Source organism: Onthophagus taurus, chromosome 2 (genome assembly GCF_036711975.1).
Source record: "Onthophagus taurus isolate NC chromosome 2, IU_Otau_3.0, whole genome shotgun sequence".
NCBI lineage: Eukaryota > Metazoa > Arthropoda > Insecta > Coleoptera > Scarabaeidae > Onthophagus > Onthophagus taurus.
The window spans coordinates 15,157,532-15,163,987 of record NC_091967.1 but is presented as its reverse complement, the minus strand read 5'-3'; positions in this window follow the sequence as shown (position 1 = coordinate 15,163,987).

Genomic DNA, 6,456 nt, shown 5'->3' with positions numbered 1-6,456 from the left:
AGCGATTATGCCCGCTTACAACTAGTTTACAACTGATAAATGCAATAATGCGGCTAGCGATGAAAGAGGCTTTCGTCTGGCGAGAGGTCTTTTCCCGGCAAGAGAATCTACAACACCTACGCCGTGTACTGGCGGAGGGGCGCTCTCTGCGCTGACGAAAGTATAAAGATATACACTTGTACGGGAATAATGCATTACTAGGCTCGCGGTGCCGCCGCTTTCGCCATTCGGACGATTATTTACGAGCGAGCAAAAGATCTATTATTTAATGCGACCGGAAGGGGTACAATGCGAATAGTTGTCGGTCGACGAGCAATGGGCATACGTGCCTATAAGTTTTTGCTCGCGGCCAACGAAGCCGAGTACAATCTATTGCTCTCGAACGAAGTATCTGAGCGCGGATGGGAATTCGTAATCCGAGAATTGGAATTTCGTATGGTTACTAACAATTGGTCGGTTCGCTTTGAGAAATCGGATATTAATTCTAATCGAATGATAAGACACCTAAGACAAACTTTCAAAATATGAAGAAAAGGGAAACAACAACATTTTCAATGTAATCCATTTGTAGAAATTTATAGATATCGTTTTCATACATTTTTTAAATATGTTTAATATATCTAATGTATAAATAGAATAAACAGAATGTAACATTTATTAACAAAATAAGTAAGTGGTACACAAATATTTCAGAGAATGTGACTTAATGACACTTGTTATAGGTGGCTGACATAAAGATTTAGTTGCAAAACGAATTTGATTGTTGACACTACCGACATCAAGAATTTATGATTTAACAAACATTTATAAGGTTGTAATGGTTGGTGATGATGGTGTAAAATGATGGGATCTCCGGGTTAGAATAAACGCATAATAGCTTGTCTTAATTACTGCATTTATTGACAACACTTAAGTTACACGACGTGTCACCTTTCAATACCTTGAGCGTCCACTCTTTCCGAGCGATGACCGCCGCTACACAATACCTAACGTGCTTCATTTAGTGCTTATTATTAACTATCTTAACCTACTTAACAATTTGTTATTATTACACTACAAGGTGACCTAGCCAATGCTTTGTCGTCCTTCACACGAAACACAAATTCTGACGTCATGAATGCAATTTACTTTGCAAAATTAGTTATCAGTTTGTCTCTGAATTCAGAAAATGAAACTGAAAACACCTTTAGCATGAAATCACTTTTTATCAGATTTCCGATAAAACATGTTGTGGAGGGTCTACGAAGAAAACTTAAACCCGATTGTTTAATAAAAGAACATCCATATACACAGAAGTCTAATATCATACAATGGAACTATCATGGAGCAACAAATACGCAGGAACACATGTTGGAAGCCACATGCATCATCTGCTATGATTCACACCTGTTAAAATTCAACGATAAATTGAACACAATGCCAGACAGATTTATCGGTATATTGTACAACCGGCCCTAAATGCTATAAATACATAAAAATGGATTACATGAAAGCTATATTTTGGATAGCAAGTGGTCTTATGAATCAAGAAAGAGAATCGCTTCCGATCATTAAGCGTATCGAACCTCAGAGCAATCGTCGTGGGGGAGAAACGGTGACCACCGTAATCTTGACATCAGCGACGTGTACAACAGATTACAACAACAGTAGCTGTACTATGGTTTAAGCAAGATCTTCCCTCGGAGGGTACAGTCACAGAATAACTAGAAATGTCACTGACGTCGATTTGTTTGATGTTGACGGCATCTCGTTTTATGACCTCGATCTAAAATCCGCCATCTTATCGGAAGGAATCATAGGCGCGATGAATGCACTCACAGAATAACATAATATTCGCATAATATTCTATGGCACAATGAATGAGAGAGACAATATAAACAGAGACAACATAATTTACCATTAATAGCAGCAAGACCTTGCTTCCGCGCAACAATATGGCGTCAGATTTGGCGCCAGTGTTTCTTCTGGATTTATTATTGCGAACCTGAACTATAAATACCACAGTTGAAACTCCAGATTACACCTAAATAGCAGGATTCCGTTGTCATCCTCGTCCCCATGATAAAGGTTGTGACGATGATCTATCAAGTCTACACCATCTCTAAAGTGAAAGTGTAAATATTAGATAACTATTTCTTAATTTTGACAAAAATAAGTCACTCAAGGTTTTAATTGATTTTTGTGCTTTTTTTTGCATAGTTAGACAACCAATTGCACCTGATGTAATTCTAAGCTTTGGAGGGCGCAATGTGCAGCTGCAAAGTTGGCAATTTAAGTCAAATAAAAAGTATAGGTACTATTATTACTTCTTCTGTTTATCTAAAACATAAATTTTGTGTGTTATATTTGAAATAGTGTTTTCAGTAATAGTTATAGTTTAGGATTTTATTTGGCGAATAAGTCAAAAAGAAACAGTAGGTAGATAGAAAATAATTTCTACAATTAAACTGTGCACGGTGCGAATTGTTCCCTATTTGCCAAAAATTTCCACCCACGATTCGTTATCCCTCTTTAAACACGCCTAAACAAATTGCCGGTTGCTATTTCCATTTTCGTTCGACCAGATTTAATTAAAGAAAAACCCGCATTGTCCGTTTCCAAGCGGCGGGCCCATAACTCGGAGTTAACGACGGCCGTGTACAGTTTAGCCGGGAAATGGCGATTCGCAGAAGTGCTGATTCCGTCGTACCAACTACACAGGCACACACACGGGCACACGCGCGCTCGTATATATCTATACATGTGCCGAGCCGCGGCAGGGCCGTTTAGGGTAGAGCCGGTCGCGAATGGCCGGTGCCTTTCGCACTCGGTAGCTCTACCTAGCCTCTACGGTAGCGCGACTTATACCAATGGCCCGGTGACGCTCGTAAATATCGTCGCCGAGAGGCGGCATAATCTCCCGATGCTAATCTGCGGACCTGATCTCTGTTTCTCTCTCTCCCTCTTTCTCTCTTACCACCGCCTTCTTCTCTTCTATTTCTTCTCGTCCACGAAGAGAAAGACGGACAGTATTCGCCCGGTAGAGCACGGCGCGATGGCCTCCTGCTAGTAATTAAGGGTGGGTAGGTGGACATCGTGGCGACCATACTCTCTCCTTCCTCGATAAGAGATCCTGCTGGACGTTTCAAGACGGACGACCGAACGACCGGCGGACCTGAAACCATCGCAGGTCACCTTTTACGAGGAACGATGGTCCCGTCCATCTCCACGTGCGAGATTGGACAATGCCCGCGACGGCTATATTGGACGTTACCCTCGCTCGATCGCATTATCACCACCCAAAATTGGCTATAAAACTTCGTCGTAATAATGCTTAATTACGCTTTGTGATATATCTCTCAGGAAGAGATAAATTTACAGCTTTTATTACCAATAAATTATTGACGTGATCGAGAACATCTTACTAATTGATAATATTCTATTCTAATAGATAATAATAATAACCTTTATTGTTTTCCATATAATATACATCAAAATAAAAAGAAATTCACTAATTCAAAATAGTTTAAATCAAACAAATAAGTATAACTAAATAATTAAGGAAACAATATTAAAGGTAAATTCCAGCATTCACACACTCAAATGATGAGGCAATTATACGTCAACCATGTTGACCGTCCGTAAACTGAGAATACACCACTAATTCTGTCGAACAGAATTGTGAGTGATTTTCAAAAAATTTCCAATAATTAGTGACCTATCCTATAGGCTTACAATTTACTTTAGCTCAGAGGTCAGCTTTTGCAATGTATATATTCTGCCAATGTAAATGTTTGAAGCTCCTCCCCAACCAGTAACACCATATCTCATAACTGATTCAGCCATCGCAAAATAGTATGATCTTAAAAATGTGCGTGGGACATGTGACGATAACTTTTTCATTAAGAACATCACCGATCTTAATTTTTTAAAAACATTGCCGACGTGCTCGTCCCACCTACAATTCTGGTCCAGTGTCACACCAAGATATCTTACAGACCTTACTTTATGAATCTTTGGACAATGGTAATCAATTGACTGACATGAATCAGCATGCATCACAATACCGTCCACTGACGGTTGTGTACTATTGTATGTAAAGAAGGTTATAAAGTTCGTTTTTGCTAAGTTAAGGGTTAGTTTATTGCTTTCAAGCTATCTTAGCAGAATTCTGAAGCCAGCAGTGGCCAATGAAAATAAGTTTGGCCAAGACATATTTTTGAATAGCAAGACCGTATGTTCTGTATAAGATATCAGTTTACTACTCGAACTGAGCTCCAATAGGTTACTAATATAAATAAGAAATAACATTGGACCAAGAACCGTGCCCTGAGGAACGCCGCAAGTTAGATTTCCCGGTAAACTAAAACAGACATTTACTCTTACTTTCTGTGATCGATTTTGCAGGTAAGACACGAACAATCTGAAGGGCAACCCTCTAATTCCGTAATGTTCAAGTTTGGCTTGTAATATTTTGTGATCAACTGTATCAAAAGCCTTCGCAGTCCAAGCACACGGCCATAGTACATAATGAGTCATCAAGGCCCTGATATATGTACTTCCATAATTCCGCGATACCCGATGAAGCACTTCTACCCTCCCTGAATCCAAATTGAGATTCAAATAAAATATTGTGCCTCACTAGAAAGTCATTAAGTCGACGGAAAACAATATTTTAGAAAATCTTTGCAAAAGTTGTAATAAGCGCAATTGGTCTTTAATTCTCAATATCTTATCGCGAGCCTTTTTTATGTATCGGAATTATAATCGCACTCTTAAAAGCTAATGGAACATAACCTTCTAGAAATATTTGGTTAATAATTACGCAGAGTGGCCTCGACAACTCATGTGCAATCTTTTTAATTGTAAACGAACTAAATGTGTCATCGCCCGCACTTCGTTTAGATTTAAGTTGTGAGATCACAGTAAAAACTTCTTCTTCAGTAGTAGGAAAAATAAACAGGGAATCTGGATTGCGGGGTATCACATCTGATAAGTCAAATTGAGAGAAATTATCTATTGAATTATTTGCTATATTGAGGAAGTATGAATTCAAAGCATTAGCAATATCAGCATCACTGGTTTGAATACCCGTTTCAGTATGCAGAGAACTTATTTTTGTAATATCCCTTTAATCCCTTAAATCCATTAATTTAGAATATAAATTAATTATCATAATATATGTACAATTTTTGATTCACTTAATAAAACGTTGAAGTTCAGTACTAAAGCTGTCACTAAAAGCATGTAAGTTTAAAATTCTCTCAATACATATATAAATTGTTGCACACAACTGAAAATAAAGTATTCCTCATTAAGGTAGTTAAAACTATTGTTAAAAACAATAAATTTAGTGAACGGTAAATAGATGATGAGATTAAGAGGCGTCGAAAGTTGGCTCTTTTGGATTGAGCGTACGATCATCCTTCAGTTGAGTCGGTATTTTTAAAGAGAGCCGCGGCGGGCAACGTCAAAGTAGCCGAAACACGTTAGACAGAGACGAACTAACGATGAGCCTGATGTATTTATGATTCCACAATGATTCTAATAAATTCACTTGGGAAGTTTAAAAAGTGGTTATTTACGAACGTATCGAAAAGACATGAACCAAACGGCCGGCTGCCGGGAGGGATATTTAAACACGAAGCGAGTTTGAAGCTTATTTGTAAAACCTCAGTGGGCTGTCCATCATGGGCAGGCGTCGACTGATTAATGGCGTCAATATTTATACCATTCCCTGAGATGACAAATTGATGTATACACGCCCGTGATGCGGATCAAATCTGTACACGCTCGTGTTGTGCTCCTTCTTCGCCTTCGTCGTCACGTCCAAGTACACGACGATGAGAAACAAACGCCGACGAGTGAAGTTCCTGTCAGCGTGCTTTCCAAGTTGATGCTTTTATAGCGTATGGGATGTCTGTTGTCTCAACTGGGATATCTAGTTTATGCTTTCTCACCTCCCGTTAGTAATAATGAATACGGTTTATGTTTAACTAGATATAAAAAATGAACAAGCCACTCAATTTTTCACATTTTCGTAAACACCCATCAGTTATATTCTAAAACTGTATCTGTGGACTAAAAAAGGCGGAGAAATGTTTGAAAGATTTTTCATAATATTATACAGATTCATAAATGTGTCTAATTTCTAAATAATATATTTAAAGATGCATATTTTATTATTACCCACGTTTAAATGTAATCATGTAACAAGTTGCCTTTAGTGGTACTGTATTAGAAACGTTCGTGGTCACGATAGATGGTCGTATATTAAAGGACGCGAAAAAATTGCGGTTACAAATTGGCTACATCATTCATTATTAATTACGAGACAGGAAAAGGAATCAGGAAAGGAGACGGAATACCCGGGGTACTCGTCTTGTTCTCGCCAGGACGGATGTGTACTCGGTGCGGCGTACATGGGTCGGAGCCCGGATGACTAATTAGGCATTGATATAAAATATCGTAAATACA